Consider the following 18,085-nt stretch of genomic DNA (forward strand, 5'->3'; position numbering starts at 1 on the left):
CCTATTCATGCTCTGTGTCTGCTACAGACATAAACATTATGTGCTTTTTTCTTCTTTTTTGAGTATTGCTTATATGAACAGAGATTCTAACTTGATATTATCATTGATGTAAATATTTTTTTTAAATGAGGAAATTTCTAGGAAAATTATTTTGGATATTTGCATGAAGTTTTATTACACTAAAGTACAATCACTCCCCAGTACCTGTCAGGGATTGGTTCCAGGACTCCCCATGGATACCAAAATTCGTAGGTGATCAAGTCCTTTATATAAAATGGTGTAGTATTCGCATATAACCTATGCATATCCTCCTGTATACTTTAAATGATCTCTAGATTACTTATAATACCTATTACAATGTGAACACTTTGTAAATACTTGTTACACTCCATTGTTTAGGGAATAATGACAGGAAGATAGTCTGTATACATTCAGTACAGACACAAACATCTTAGGCCTAACTACATAGTACATGTCAGCAACAATGTAACTTTTTTTCCAAATATTTTTTAAATCTGTGGTTGGTTGAACCTGCAGATGTGGAACCCCCAGATATGGATGGCTGGCTGTAATTACGTATATTTTTATCTGTGTTTTGATTCATTAAAACTACTGACTCTAGGATTCTAGGTTTTAATTAATCTCTCAATTATTTGGAGTGTGTTGTGGAGTCCTTGAGTACTTGTTTTTTTTCTAACAAACACACACGAATGGCATATTTTATGAAAAGTTATTTATCTGAGAATAACTTTTTTTTTCCTCTCTACATCAAAAACACATGGGCTGTAAGTAGAAACCTTTTGTCACACTCTTCATTGTTTTTGTCATTTTTAGTGTTGGAGAGTTTGAAGTCAGATATTGTCCCCTTTTCTAGGTACTATTTTTTTTCTTACTAGAAACTTATGTGGATTATTTTTCAGTCTTTTAAAAAATGTAACGCATTCACAAAGGTATTTCTAATTTGTAGTATTGTTATGGATTGAACCGTGTCCTCCAAAAATGTGTGTTGTAAGTCCTAACCTCCACTCCAGTGGTTATAACCCCATTTGGAGATGGGTTGTCTTTGTTATGTTAATGAGACAATATTAACGTATGGTGTGTCTTAAGTCAATCTGTTTTGAGATATAAAAGATTAAACGAGCAAGTGAAAGAAGCAGAGATGGGGGAAGAGAGATGCCAGGCTACATGAAGATTGCCCAGGAGCAGAAGCTCGGAAGAGACAAGGACTTTCTCCAGAGTCAACAAAGAGAGAAAACCTTCCCCTGGAGCCCATACCCTGAATTCGGATTTCTAGCCTGCTAAACTCCAAACACTCAGCAGCTTAGACTGAAAGGGGCAGAGAAAGAACAAAAGGAAAGAACATTGTTTGCCTCTTGGAATTCTAAAGGCAGGAAATAAGCCAAAGGAGCTCCATCTGTTGCCCTCCAAGAAGGGAAAAAGCCCATCCCTGTCAGAGACTTGATAGCACGGTTGTTAAGAGCTACAGATGCAAACCAAAAGGTGGCAGTTCAAATCCACCAGTCTCTTTATGGAAACCCTATGGTTCTACTCTGTCCTATAGAGTCGCTATGCATCAAAATCAACATGATGTCAACGGGTTTTTGAGCAGCTCAGATATCAGCAGAACTGTTGGAAGGAAGACAGGAAGGATAGCTGCTTTGGTCTCAAAGGTTGGGGCCACGGCCTCTGGGCTATCAAAGGGGAGAGCCACAGCCTCCTAGGTTTCAAGGGGTCAGATCTGCACATACTTGTCCTGGAGTGTGGGTCTGCCATCAGTTTGGCAAAGGATGGATCTGCTACCCAAAGCAGAGGCGACAAGGATGCCGTGCACAAGGGGCAGAAGAATGGGGCTTGCTTGGGTCAAGGGTGTGGGGTCACCACTCAAATGGACTAGAAGTTTGGGCCTACTCATGGTAGCAGAGTTGCCATGCCAGTGGTCCTGGAATGTGGAGGTGAATGAAGCCCAAGGTTTACGAGCCTCCACCCAGAATCCAGAAATCATGGCCAATAGCGAGAGTCTAGAGGGGAAGGCCATTGTCTAGACGGTCCCAAAGAACAGAGGATTATATTCAAGACTTGAGAGCCAATGTAATTTGCTCTGCTACATTTTGGGCTTGCTTGGTGCCTGTTATCACTTTCTTTCCAATTCTTCCCACTTGTTATGGAAATGTCTATCTTTTAAAAGATTGCCCTGGAGCAGAACCTCAAAGAGATGATGACTTTCTTCCAGAGCCAAGAGAAAGAGACAGACTTCCCCTAGAGCCACCACCCTGAATTCAGACGTCTAGCCTCCTAAACTGTGAGAAAATCAATTTCTGTTTGTCAAAGCCACCCATTTGTAGTATTTCTGCTATAGGAGCTCTAGATAACTAAAACGGGTATTCTTTTTTTTTTTTCCTGGTCCTTTATAAACCTTTTCTATACTCAAATTCAAGCCTTCAACAAAGGAAGATTTTTAAACTATCACTATTAATCTACAATTTTTTAACCTGTATCAGCCTTGTCCTCTCCTTCTGGAGTCATCTTAATTAGAATCATATTTTTTTTCCCCTCTGACATCTGAGATAATTTAAGATATTTTCTGTTTGTAAATTTGGTTTTATTTATTGTCCAACCTGATGATCTTACTTACCTTTGTGTTTTTATTTAAGCATTTGTAGTGTTTGTTTTCTCTTTTCTAATTAGAATGCCATTAGGCTTACATTAATTTTGCTAAGATTGTTGGAACTTGAATAAAATATTTTCTAAAAGTTTTTTCCTATAGTAATACCTCTTAACATTGTCCCTCAGAGTGGTTTCTTTCCTTTTTTTTTTTTTTCCTCCACAGTTATGGGGTATATTAGGAAAGTACCAGGTTACTACTCAGGATCAGGATCAACAAGTTACAACTCAGGATCAGGATCAGGATCAGGAAGCATGTAGGCAAAGTCTCCTTTCTTTAGTACTGAACAGCTCTCTTGGCCATGGAGGGGTCCTTTTGACCTCCTCAGAACAGGCTTCCTTTCTATGCCCTCAGCTCTCATCCCTCGGCCTAGCCTCTGCCCTGGTCAGGTAAGTGTTACAAAGCTCTTTTAGCTCTGCCTATAAGTGCCGGAGGCACCCTCCCCCCGACATCTGCCAGCAATCCACTTGCTAGAAGGCACTCAGCTCTTTCAGTTTATGTGTCAGCATACCCAAAGTAGCTGTTTTACCCCATGGCCCAGAAAGCTCGCTGGGCTGGGGCTGGGGTCTGGGGACCATAGTTTCAGGGAATGTGTGGGTCAATTGGCATAACACAGTTTATAAAGAAAATGTCCCACATCACACTTTGGTGAGTAGCTTCTGGGGTCTTAAAAGCTTACGAGCTGCCATCTAAGATACATCTATTTGTCCCATCCCACCCGGGAAGAAGAAAACCAAAGACGTGAGAAAAATACTAGCCCAAAGGACTAAAGGACCACATGAAACAGAGACTCCTCCAGTTTGAGACCAGAAGAACTAGATGGTGTCTGGTTGCAACTAATGACTGCCCTGACAAGGAGCACAGCAGAGAGTCCCAAACAGAGCCAGAGAAAAATGTAGAATAGAATTCAAATTCACATAAAAAGACCAGATTTAATGGTCTGGCAGAGATTGGAGGGATCCCCAAAACTATGGCCCCCAGGTGCTCTGTCAACCCAGAACTGAAACCATTCCTGAAGCCCACTTTTCAGAAAAAGATTGGACAGTTTGCTTGTTCTGTTGCTGCCATTTCTCTGCTGCTGCTTCTCACGGTCTCTGGTATTATTACAGCTCTCCGTCTATCTACTGAGTCTAGGAGGTTTTCGGCATAGGGACCCTGGGTCCAAAGGACAAGCCCCACTCCTGGGTTTTTTTGATGGTAGAGAGGAACCTTCTTTCCACCTCTCAGATGGCTCATTTTAAGCCTAGTCAGGTGGCAAAACTAACCAATAACCTCATTAGGGTTCCATATACTTTATTTCCATGTTCCCACCCCTGCAAATGTTCCATACGCCTTATTTGCATTATTAGCAGGCCATCCAATCCATTTGGTGGGCCACAAGCACCTTATTTGCACAGTCCCACACAATGATTGTATGGGAGCTACAAAGACTATGGCAAGAAGGGTCATATTAAGTAATTCATTGCACCACAGGAAATCAAAAATAAATTTTTTCTTGTTACATATTTATTTTTGATTTACTGCTATTTGTATTTGAGATGAATTCTGTTTGTATGTTTCAGACCCAGACAAATGAAGAAGCAAGAAATATTTTCTCAGTTTTACTTATGTAGTTCATGTACCTTGCAGCTTGAGGAGAAAAATGACGTGGCCAAAGCCACAACTAATCTGAACAGAAAGTTTCTTCTCTTATAATCCCCCTCCACCACACTATGTTTGGCATGTTTCTATAAGTTTGGTGTGAGTTGGAATCAGCTTGACTGCAGTGGGTTTGGTGTTTTGAGTTCTTTTGCCTTGGTAAGTGAATACCTCCATTCTTACTAGGGTATAGTGGCCATTCTAAGAAACCAGCATTAGCAATATCTTTATTTTATACTTGTCTCTGCAAATACAGACTAGGAGTAATTGTAAGTTATTAGATTCTGTGAACACTGTAGCCTTTTGTATTTAGCTTTCTCACTAGAATTGCTAGTGAACCTCTATGTCTTTTCTGATTTACTGTGATCCACCAATCCCTTCTGTCCTCATGATTTTAAGAGAAGGGGTGTTGGTGGGGTTCAGTATGCTCACATTCTTTTATTCCTCAAGGTGCCCATTTCTTCCCACACAGGGAGCATTATCGTATGTCTATAGTTTTATAAATCTGACATTATAGTTGCCATGTCCAGGAGAAAGAAATTCCTTGAAGACACTAAAATGTTACATTGATACTCTGCTAGATTTCAGAATACTCTCTGCCTCTCTCTGTCTGCTCTCTTTCTCTTCCTCTCTCTCACTGTTTCCCTCTCTCACACATACCCACTCAACACTAGCATAGGAATCTAAGGGATTTGTATTGCTGCTTCTCCCAGATGAAAATATTTTTGTTTAAAAACAAAAGAACCCTTCAGAATCCATTTCATTCCCTTTGGTCTCTAAACATGATTGCCATGTCTATTATCAGAATACAAACTACATTTTTAAGATTATAATTATATTATTGCAATAAAGATTATTAAGTGCTTATTATTTGCGTGGCTTGCTGATTAATAATACATGCTTCTGTGTGGTGTGTGTGGGTTGTAGTAGCATTACAGTAATGGACAGACAGACACTATCTTATAGGAGTATGAACCTAAATTGGAGCTGTAAGACATACACAAACAACTACCAAAAGCAGAAAATATAAAATGTCCCAGCTAATAAAGAAAGAAGTATCAAAGATGCTTGAAGGAGCAAGAGCATTACTGGGCTGACTTGTTCATAGAAGGCTACCCTGAGGCACTGCGATTTTAACATGAAGAACAGGTATGGTTTCTGTTGATTTGAGTAGCAACTAATCCAGGTAAGAAGAAAGGAATGCAATTTGAAATGAGGAAGGTGTGCTGAAGAGATTTAACGCATTGACATAAAATTGACATACAGTCTGCTTATTTGGATTGTTCATCACGATTTCTACCAGAACTTTTGCATATCTGCAGCTGAAACTTTTGTTTGTTATTACTTTTAGTGGGAATTTGTATCATTGGATAAATAATTACTTCTTGAGTCATTCTTCTATAGTGAGATTATGAAGAAATCACACAATTTCAATACCTTGAATTGAAGGTTTTGTGGATATTCGTTTACATTGTTTTTATTAAAACGTTTCTCTTCTCCAAAAGATTTAGGAAAAAACTTTATCAAACAGGAAGAGAAAGTTGGTCTTAGTGAACTTTTGCTAGCAAAGTTTCACCTAAATTTTCACTCTATACAAAATTAGATGGCCAGATAATCTAAGGATCTGAATAACTTTAATTTAACAAAACTATTTTTCTTGTTTGTACTGATAGTCTGTTTCCGCAGCATTGCACTAGCATATTGAAAAAGAAAGTGTCTTATTATGTGAAAGTCCAGTGATGTGTAAATGTACTGGGTAGCATCAGCTACTGACCCTACTTTCTTAATATTTAATTTTCTTCACTGCCAGCAATGTTTGTTTTCCAGTTTTGAATAAAAGAAAGTAAAAGAAAACATTTTATTCAAAAAGCTTATATTACCCATTCTTTTTTTGTCCGTTTCTTGATAATCCAGAAATTTTGACATCTTGCAAAAATCCACAGAGAAATTTGGAATCACCAACTATCACTAAGTACCAAAAAGATTTTAGTGCTGGCCTGAGAGATATATAGCCTTATTATGAAAGTTTAAGAACAGCATGTCATCAGAATACAATAATTACACTTGATAGAGAAACTCTGAAAAGATCTATTTTCTGTTTCCTACATATTAGCTTTTCATATATATTTATGATCTTTTCAACCCAAACAAAACCACTTTTTTCAAAAAAGCCTGGTGATCTCATTCTTGCATGTTTAGACGTTGTTAAATTCTGAGGTAGTATAACATTAAAAGCATTAGATTTAAAGTCAGATAAATCCATGTTTAAACCTGCGATTACATAGTGACAAGCTGCATAAACCTAGGCAAAGCTTTTAAAGTCACTTAACTTCAGTTTCCTTTATATGTAAATGAAAATAAAATAACATCGAGTTTAAAAGCCATGAAGGCTAAGTGAGGTACTTTGAATAAAGTTTCCAGAAGACAGAGAAGTTTCAATGCGATAACAATCATTAATATGTATATTTCATTTTTGACAACTTGTACCTTCAACTGTAGCTATAGTTGTGCTATTAATTTATGTACTTATTTATTTGCTTGCTTTTTTGTTTAGAGAAGAGTTTTGGATTCCAATTGGCTGGTTAAGTATATGCAACTTTCTCTCATGCTGTCACAGTTCCTTTGCTTACTGTATTCTAGCTTTTTGCTTTGTTTTGTTCTGATATGCCCAAATAGGCTGCTTGAGTGATCTAGTTTAATTATTTTCACCTTTGGAGCTCTAACATCCTGTCACCAGATGGCTAGAGTTATTACCAGGTATATGAGCCTAGGAATCCTTCTACTTTTCTTGTATGGATTCAGCTCAGTGTCCAGGTAGTTGGTCATCACGTGTGTGGTACAGGCTCTGTCCTTCAGTCTTAGAGGGGCAGGGGTGATTGGTGCACGTACAGGTATCTGGTTGCAGCAGGGGGTCAAGCTCTGAAGGAAGGGGGCTGACAACCATCCCCCAAGTGTCTGTGAGGAAAGCACATCCCTGCTCCCTAGATCGCACAGGTAGGTGGGTTCTGTAGACAGACCACGGGCACCCAATGCTTTTGGTTGTAAGGGCTGGGAGGTACCACTTATCCTTGGACCCATGTGGCTGGTGACTAGGTGACATAGGTGGAGCCACCAGTCCTTAGGCCCCTGATGTGGGTAGGTGAGGCTTCTGTTTAATAGGCAAAGAGTTGTCAAACAACAAACATCCACCTCTCCATGGCACAGCTGAAACAGTTGCAGTCTGCCAACAAAGGCCTATTCTCCTGAAATGGACCCACACAGGTCCATGCAGTGGGGGGAAGGGTATTCAAAGTCCATGGAACATTTGTGCCTGGACAGGAGCTGCTTCTTTCCTGAGATCCCCAGCTTAGTGGAACTGGCAGATTATTTTTTCCCCCAGTTATGAATTTATTCCTCTCCAAGTCCAGGAGAATGGCTCAGGGTGCACAGCAGGACCTATCTCAGGCCCAGGGAAATCGACAGCCACTGAAGCCAGCTTGGGGGCTGGGGGGCAGTAAAATATACCAAGTACATAGCTTTTGCTGAGAGCACCATTTGTATCTGGTTCCGGAGGTGTGAGTAGGTTGTGGGGCTTGCTGTCTCTCCCCGAGGAAATTGCGTCCTGATTGCTACCGCCAGCCCTTCCTGAGGGTTCCTGCCAAGTCAGGTCCAGGAACAACTCGCTACTTTTGAGCCATCTCTCCCTCCCCCTGGAACTCAGTCCATTTTCTAACTTTGCCTTTGATGTTCAGGGCTCCTAGCTTGTCATATACATAATCCCTTTTTTGGGAGGGTCTTCCTTGTAAGAGGGATCATCAGAAGCATCTGACTACTCTGCCATCTTGATTCCACCCCCCCCGTCACAGTTCCCTTGAAATAACAGAATAAGTATTAAAAACAGCAACAAGACTAAAAACATACCGTGCTGGGCAGCAAAAAAAAAGAAAAGAGAGAGAGAGATCTAGTATTAGACCAAAAAGTTTGAGTAAATCTTTATGCTAGAAACAAATGCATTTAGATTGACATAATAGCAGATCAAAGAAAAGTTAATAAAATTACTATTAAGTTAAAAATTAGTGTTTACTGAGAATATATATTGTAGGCATTGTGCAAATATTCATTGCAAATTCTTTTTTTTCAACAACATAAATGGCAACTATACACATGGACCTGGCTGAATGGAATACACAGGAATCAAAAGAACTACATCTGTGGAAAGACATGATGGAAAAGCTGAATATCATAAGTCAGAACAAGGTCAGGGACTGACTGCATAACAGACCATCAACTCCTCACATACAAGTTCAAGATGAAACTGAAGAAAATTAAAACAACTGCATGAAGGTCAAAAGACAGTCTTGAGTATATCCCACCTGAATTTTCAGACCAACTCAAGAATAGATTTGACACATTGAACATTAATCCCTGAAGACCAGATGAGTTGTGGAATGACATTAAAGACATCATATACGAAGAAGGCAAAAGGTCACCAAAAAGACAGGAAAGAAAGAAAAGAATAAAATGGATATCAGAAGGGACTCTGAGACTTGCTCTTAAACATCAAGTAGCTAAAGCGAAAGGGAGAAATGAAGTAAAAGAGCTGAACAGAATATTTCAAAGGGCAGCTCAAGAAGACAAAGTAAATTATTATAATGAATATGCAAAGACCTGGAGTTAGAAAACCAAAAGGGAAGAACACACTCAGCATTTCTCAAGCTGAAAGAACTAAAAAAAAAAAAAAAAAAAAATTAAGGCAAGAATTCTATGGGCAAAATATTGAACAACGTAGGAAGTATCAAAAGAAGGTGAAAGGAATACACAGAATCACCGTACCAAAAAGAATTGGTCAATGTACAACCATTTCAGGAGATAGCATATGATCAAGAATTGACAGTATTAAAGGAAAAAGTCCAAGATGTACCGAAGGCACTGGTGAAAAGTAAGGCTTCAGGGATACCAATTGAAATTCTTCAACAAACACATGCAGCACGCAAGTGTTCACTCATATATGCCAAGAAATTTGGAAGACAGTCACCTGGCCAACCAACAAGAAGAGATCTATATTTGGGCCCATTCCAAAGAAAGGTGATCCAACAGAATGATAAAATTTTCATAAAATATCATTAATATCACAGGCAAGTAAATATTTACTGAAGGAAATTCAAAAACATCTGCAGCAGTACATTGACAGGGAACTGCCAGAAATTCAAGTCAGATTCAGAAGAGGACTTAGAAGAAGGGATATGGTTACTAATATCGGATGGACCTTAGGTGAAAGCAGGTATTTACTTGTGTTTTGTTGACTATGCAAAGGTATTCGAGTGTATCATAATGAATTATGGATAACATTGCAAAAGATGGGAATTCCAGAACACTTAATTAAGTGCTCATGAGGAACCTGAACATAGGCCAAGAAGCAATCATTCTAACAGAACAAGACAAGGTGATATTGAGTGGTTTAAAAATCCGGAAAGGTGTGTGTCAGGGTTATATCCTTTCGCCATACTTATTCAATCAGTAAGCTGAGCAAATAATCACAGAAGCTGAACTGTATGAAGAAAAGTGGGGCATCAGGATTGGAGAAAGACTCATTAACAACCTGCCATATACAGATGACACAACCTTGCTTGCAGAAAGTGAGGAGGGCATGAAGCATTTACTGATGAAGATCAAGGATTACAGCCTTCAGTATGGATTCCACCTCAGCACAAAGAAACAAAAATCCTCACAACTGGACCAATAAGCAACATCATGATAAATGGAGAGAATATTGAAGTTGTCAAGGATTTCCTTTTACTTGGATCCACAGTCAACTCCCAGAGAAGCAGCAATGAAGAAATCAAACAATGCTTTGCATTCGGCAAATCTGCTGCAAAAGCCTTCTTTGAAGTGTTTGCAAGCAATAATGTCACTTTGAGAACTAAGGTGTACCTGACCCAAGTCATGGTATTTTCAATTCCCTCCTATGCATGCAAAAGCTGGACAATGAATAAGGAAGAATTGATGCCTTTGAATTATGGTGTTGGTGAAGGATATCAAATATGACATGGACTGCCAGAAGAACAAACAAATATGTCTTGGATAAAGTATAGTCAGAATGAGCCTTAGAAGTGAGGATGGCAAGATTTCATCTCACGTACTTTGGACATGTTATCAGGTGGAACCAATCCCTGGAAAAGGACACCATGCTTGGTAAAGCAGAAGGTCAGTGAAAAAGAGGAAGACCCTCAATGAGATGGATTGACATAGTGGCAGTACCAATGGGCTCAAGCATAACAATGATTGTGAGGATGGTGCAGGACCAGGCAGAGTTTCATTCTGTTTTACACAGTGTTGCTATGAGTGGGAACTGACTTGACAGCACCTAACAACAACACGAGTGTGCCAGTCATATGAACTATCAATCTCTATGTTAAGTACACAGTCAGAAGGTAAATTTGCAACCTGCAGACCTCAAGTGTTGAGTTTTTCAGTGGACTTCCCTCCTAGGACATGCATTTTTCCTTTTGTTTTACATTCACTTCTCTTGTGTAGGCAAGATTTAGCTCAGTCTCTGTTTTTTTTTTCTCCTGGCACCTGCATACCTACTAGAATTCTTACACACGTATTCAGACATATGTTTTAGAAAAGTTGCTCCAGTTTTATGTTGGATGGAAACAGTATTTGTCAGTTGTAATGTATAATTGAGGTAGGAGAAAGGGGAGAAGAGTGTTGGAGAGATAGGATCAGTTCTGGTTATGCTGAGAGTCCATTGATTACTTACTTTATCAAACTTTAGCCAATTCCTGCTTCTGGTGCCTGCCACCTCTCATGAAAACCTCTCACTCTCACCTCAGGCTTCTGTTATCTGTGGCCCCCTGTGGAACAATCTTGTTTATTCTTCAAAAGAGTCTGTGTGTTTTTCTTATTTGGGAAATTTATCAGTATCTATTTTTTTTTTTTTTATGGTTCTTTATCTTTTATGGTTCTTTATGGTCATTGAGCTCAACCTTTCTTGTACTGAGCTTTGCTGTTGGTGTATTTACTCTCTTTTCATATGCTTATTCTCTTTTTATTGTTCTCACTGTACCATCTGGAACCAGAATCTGAGTGTGCCACTAGTTGTGTAAATGTGGCAAGTTACTGAATTCCCTCATAGATAAAAATGAGGAGATGAAAGTATAATAACTTTCATCTGGATTACAAGAAACTTCTTTATTTGGCTCTTCAGCCTCCTCTCCACAATACCCCATTCACACTACACATCTCCCATTTTCTCATGCTCAACACAATCTGTGCCCTCAGACCTTTGATATGTAGTATCTGTCAGCCTTGAAACAGCTTCCTCACTTGACTTCATGAGCTTCAACTCAATTATCATGACCCTTCCTGTTCTGGGAAGCTTATCCTAAAATCACAAAACTGGGCTAGATGGTCCTCCTTCTTCATGTTCTGATAAAACCGAAAACCAAACCTGCTGCCCTTGAGTCAATTCTGACTCATAGGGACATTATAGGACCCTACAGGACAGGGTAGAACTGCCCCATACGGTTTCCAAGTAGTGCCTGGTGGGTTTGAACTGCCAACCTTTGGTTAGCTCTTAACCGCTATGCTACCAGTGTTTCCTGGTATAAAATATTTATTTTACATCATATATTACTATTACCACACCACATTGTTCATTACTTTTAATTTAACAATTCATGGTAAGCTCTTTAAGAGACTGTATTTATTCAGAGTTTTGTTTCCAGAGATCATCACAGTTCATTTTACACGGATGCTTGTTATTTGTATAATGAATGCATACTTCATAGGACCATTGTCAGAATGAAATGAAATCAAATATGTGAAAATACCTGGCATGCCACAGGTACTCTATAAATACTAGTGTTACTTTATCTGACAAGCTTTCTGTCTAATAGTGTCAAAGACTAAATGTTATGCTCCTCAATTTAAGAAGCATTAGTTGGTTTTAAGAGGAGAATACATTTGGTTATCCAATACCCAACCTGAGAAATCTTAGCCTAAGCAAAATTGGCTACTAAGAATGGGCTTTCAGCTTGGAATAAGGACATAGAAAATTGAACATTCATTTACTTCCAGCCAGTAATTATTCAAATCAAGAGAGCTCAGAGTAGATCTTAGGCCCTGGAGAGTTTTTAAGTCACTCTAGGAGTTCTCTGCATTTTATATAGGCTAGAATATCCCTTCTTTACCTCTAGACTAGAGTGATCTTAAAAAAAATAATTAAATTTCTTTAGAACTGAACTAAGTTTCCATTAAACTCTAAGGTGCACCGGTTCTAAATCGAAAATGCCCTCAACTCTCACACATGATATCGTACTGTTTCTAGAGAGTTCCCGTGGAGGAGCTCCCATGGTTATTCCATAATAAATTTATCCATGTGTAAAGATTTGGAGGCAAAGCTGCTAAATCTTACCAAGTCAGAGAATTGTTATCGTATATAAATAAAAATGGAAGAGAACACAGGTTGTAGCTTTAAGCATTATGTATTGTTTTCACACTGGTAAAAGTTTCGCAATGGAAAAAGGTATTTTATGAACAACAACAAAAAAAGTTTTCATGCAATTTTAAAGCAGGAAATCAACTTATTTTAATTAAATATAGATTTTTATCATTGAATTAACTGGGAAGAAATTATTAATGAATGGGTTTGGTTTAAAACCTTTGAGGATATAACATTATAACTAAAGATTCTCATTTTAGATACAAATTAATCACTATAGTTTACTTTTATATTAATATCCTAAAATGTATACTTAATAAATAGATCAAATTAGGAACATGGCTGAAAATTATTTAATAATCAATTTTCATTTATGATCAGTTTATAACTATTTGCAATCAATATAATGATTGATTTTCAGAAAAAATTAGGAATCATTACAGGAAAATTAGTATCTTAAAGGTTATTTGCAATATTTCTTGGCATTTTATCAATAACACAAGAGAGGTATTCAATCTAAGAATGTATTTTTCTATTTTTGGCTGAAATAAATATTTTCCTTATTGACCTGGATGATTCAGTGTCCAGATTAGCTAACTTCTTACCTGGTCACTTAATACACAATCAGCAAACTTGATTCCCTCCTTTGGCTTTAGGAATAACTATTTTCCCAGGCTAGAGAGAGAGTCATTTGCCCTTTCCATCTTTTGTTCACTTGATCTCTGAAGAGGCAATTCTATCATGCATGGGTCCCCCCGTCCATTTGTCCTAAGAAAGGAATATTTCTCTACTGTGTCATGCATGATGTTTGCTTATAAGAATTTGGGGGAGAAAAATCTCTAAGAGGAACTTCGTTACTGGAATGCACACCAAATGTGCCTTCTTACACAGTTTTGGGTTCGATTTTTACCATGTGAAAAATCAGAGTGAATCACTATTATTTTTTTAACATGCCTTCAGTTTATAAACATTGTTCTTAGGAACTTTACATATATTAGCTTTTAAAATTTCAACAAAAAATCTATAAGGTTGGTTTTATTTTTCCATTTTTTAAAGGGGGAGGGTATTGAAGGTCAATGTGTTTCTGTAATAAGCCTGTGTTCACATATCTATTAAATGATAAACTTAAGATATAAACCCAGCTATGTCATCATGCAGATTCTTTCCTGACCTCAATGTTATCTCCTGTATGATAGGAACTGACCCTCCTTTATGTCTTCATCTTCCATAGGTGGCTTCTCAATCACCTATGACCTGCTGCCGTTAGTTTATTACTTGAAATTAAAACCTGTTCCCATCGAGTCTATTTCAACTCACAGGGACCCTATGGGACAGAGTAGAACTGCTCCATAGAGTTTCCAAGGACCACCTGGTAGATTCAAACTGCTGACCTTTTGGTTAGCAGCCATAGCACTTAACCACTATGCCACCAGGGTTTTCTTACTTGAAATTAGTAAGCTTGAAAAATAAATACATAAGACCATTTATTTTCTATTTAGCACTTTTTTTTCCCCTCAAAAAGATGGTACTTCCAGGAAAGTGGTACGGCCTTGATAGCAAGACACATTTGTCTTCTTGTTTTGCAATTTTTTCTGGTAATATCGTAGTAGACATAACCGTTTATCTTTACCCTTCTCTATCAATACTAATTTCTAAACCGAAGGAGATTTCTAAGTTGGTAGTTGAACAGCTGATTCAACAACAATTTCAACTACTGCTTGAGCCTGTTGATCTCTATTCATGTTCTACTGTTTTTTTTCTTCCTCCTTTCTTCTCATTTCTGCTCCTTTTAAGTCGGCCTGTTTTGTACCTCTTCAGTCTTTCTGTTTCTGTACCTCTTCAGTCTCAATCATCCTACTTTTTGCAAAGTATAGTTTATGAATATAATTATCATTTTAGTCTTCATTACTTTTCATTTTTTAAAACACTTGGGCAAGTAGCATCATTATAAGGTGTTATATTTTTAAAATAAATAAGTTTATTCTCCTTTTTATCTTTCTGCTAGCCCTCACACATTATGCTTCCTATTCATCCCACTATTTTATAACAGAAGAGAGAAAGTCATCAATTTTTTTCTTTAAATCTTTCAAATATTGCCATGTATCCCCCTATACTTCCCAGAACCAGAGATAAAAAGTTAAATTGGTGTCATGTAAGTAGTTCTAGCCAGAGGATTTAGAGCAGAAAATGTGAGTCACTTCCAAACTAAGGATCTTAAGGAATGGTGTGCTTTCTCCACCAATCTATTCCTAGGTGACAACAATCTCAAAATCCATGTGCTCTGGATGTTATAAGATAAAGAAAGGCCAACAGACCTCCGTCTAACTTTACGTGAATTAACAGTAAATTTTACCGTGTTAATCCAAAGATATTTTCAGACTAACTTGCCACAGTTTCATTGCCAGACCATTCTCAATTATACAACAGTGCAATCTCCAAGTACTTGGTAGTACCTGCCTACTTCCAATAAGACCTTGACCACACGTTCTTTAGTTCATAGATTATTTTAATTTTAATGATTTTCTTTAGAAGATGGTCTTGCTGGCAAAATTTTTTAAAGATGTCTAAATAACCATGACTCTATATCAGAACAGAAATTCAAAACAACACTGTAAAAATAGAAATTAAGTATGAGTATACATTTGTAATAATTCCATGATATTATAAAAGATTAAATCACAAATAGTAAAAGTATGAAAATGAAACATCACTCACACGCATCTACACACACATGCACACACACACCCCCATGAGCAAATCGTCTTGTCCATATATCTTTATATACATTTCCACACTTACATCCATGATAGAAAAGATATGGTTGGGCTTACAAATCAGGATAGCATAATAAAAGAGTACAGTATAATAAAAAACAGAGATTGCTTACAGACTGACTTCATGAAAATTTAGGAATTGCTATATCACCTTTATCTTCAATTAAGTGCTATTAATTTTTGAAAACATAATTGGCCCTCTGTTACTGTATATGGAATATATTTTGGGAGTATACAGGAGGTACAATTCTTTAGATCTGTAAATGAATGAGATTCTAAGGTTAAATGACAATTACATATGGTTAATATTACCCTGGCTCGACTCGATGGCACGGGGTGTGTTTTTTTTTGGTCTAACCCCACCCCCAAACTTTCATAGGAACATAGAGACCACTTCACACAGACATTCTCAAGTGCTCTTTTGTCACTAGTCATCACAGATGACCGACTGGGTATAGAAATTCAGACAGTCTGGATTTTATTCCAGCCGCACAGCCTATTAGCAGGCCCCTGTGTCTCAGGTTCTTCATTTTTAAAACAAGGTAATCAATACTCTCAAATTCATATAGTTATGGCGAGAGGGAAATGAGTCAAAAATTCTGTAAAGTGCTTAGAACAATGTCTGGCACATAACAAGCACTATAGAATGTTTTTAATTAATAAAACTTTAAATCGTTGCCATTGTTATTTTGAGATCATGAGCATATTGTGCACTTTCATTAAATTAACATATAAATGAATATCTGACAATCTAAGATATTTATTTTAATCTAAAAATATGCTCTTTTAATCCAAAAGGATAGGGATTTCATTTCCTCAAAACTTCTGTCCCTAAATGCCATCAAAACTCATGTCATGCCCAAATATTTTCATGTGGGAACCATAGTTTCTCCTGTTGCTGGGGTACTTCTCATATTCTTACTGCTCTATTCATCACCTGACTTTCTAGCATATTCACCGAAGGTAGAAACCTTTGTGTGAACAGTTATCAACAGTCTCGCAGTAATCACTGATTTCTTGTTCCCCTCACCAGTGCTAGCCTAACTTTGAGTGCCTTAATTTGCATATCAAATTTTTGTTTGATTGTGTTTGTTGGTTGGTTCTCATTGGCCCTGCAATCCCTTACCACTACAGCCCAGTTTTTTAACCATGATCTCCATGTTTTCCTATTGCAATTCTTTGTCACTTTTCTAAGGTTTTGATAACAATCACTGGCTTCAGAATTATTACTTCCTTCATTCTTTTCTTTTTTTGATAAAAAGAAAAAAATGTAAAAACAAGCAATGCCTCTGGGCATATATTTGGTTCCATCCACCAGTTCATATCCCAGCATGGTTTTGGTGTGCCAGAGCCTCTCGTTGCCTGCAGTGCAGTTCTCACTTTCGTCTCCAAGAGGGGGCAGGCAGCCCAGGGAAGCAGTCAAATTGTCCTGCAGAAGTTCTAGTGCCACCCCTTCTTTCTGATTCACAGCCTCTTGTATAGTTAAAAAAAAAAAAAGCAGAACTGATCAGAGGTTTTCTTCCAAAGTTATAGTGAATGCAAACTTTGAAAAGACACATGCAAACTTTGAAAGCATACACTATAACTTTGAATAAAATGAGTGACTAGAAGAAAGAATTAATAAATAAGTATATATTTATCTGCACCAGAATAACTGTATTGAAGCATAATTTAGAAGTAGGTGGCCATTTGGCACATGAAACCAAAGTAGGAAAAAAACAAAGCCAATAAAGTCTTTAATGTAGTGATGCATGTGAAGCTGAGGATGGATACAAACATACTTTTAATTTTCACCAGCCAATAAATCAATGGACAGAGGAAGCAGAACAGTGGTAAGAAATACATTTCTCTTGAGGGAACACAAATATTTATTCACGAATAAGCATTTTCACACACATGCCAGCATTTATACATATGTACCAATATTCTTATATATCAAGTATGTTCTACTGTTAAATATATATTTGACTCTGTAATTTTGAGCTCAATTGACTATCAAAAGAGATTTAAAATTCCAGGAGATTGTCAATGGATTCTAACAAGGCCATGAAGTCCAGAGGACTAGAATATCTAGCTTAGATTGTAAAGGATTGTGGATACATGCAAATCCTAACGGTTCTGAAATTTCAGCTTTCCTAAACCACTTAAAAGCTGTAAGCCACAATTCAAACATACTGAGCCTTCTCTTCCATCCCCTTATTGTCAACCATAGCTTTAGTTTTCCCTCCAGTCGTCTTGGCTACATTCTCTAGCTGCAGGACTATCATATGAGGTATTTTGAAAATCAAGAAAATTTGTCTCTACTCTGGGAAACAAATGAAACTGAGAATATACCAGGAAATCAACTTCATTTAGTCTATCACAATTTAATCTTCAGCTCTAATCGTTTATTTGGTAATCCTACTTCACTAAATTCTTGCCGAGGTCTTTAATCTGTAATGATATTTATATCGATGCCCGCAAGCAGTACTATAGCTAATGGTCTGTTGTCATTTCCATTAAAAACTCCCTATTGCACTAGTAACAGGAGAACCAAGAACCTGTGACTTTCCTAGCTGAGGGCACATTTCAATGCTCTCCTAAATT

This window comes from Loxodonta africana, chromosome 1 (genome assembly GCF_030014295.1).
Source record: "Loxodonta africana isolate mLoxAfr1 chromosome 1, mLoxAfr1.hap2, whole genome shotgun sequence".
Classification (NCBI taxonomy): domain Eukaryota; kingdom Metazoa; phylum Chordata; class Mammalia; order Proboscidea; family Elephantidae; genus Loxodonta; species Loxodonta africana.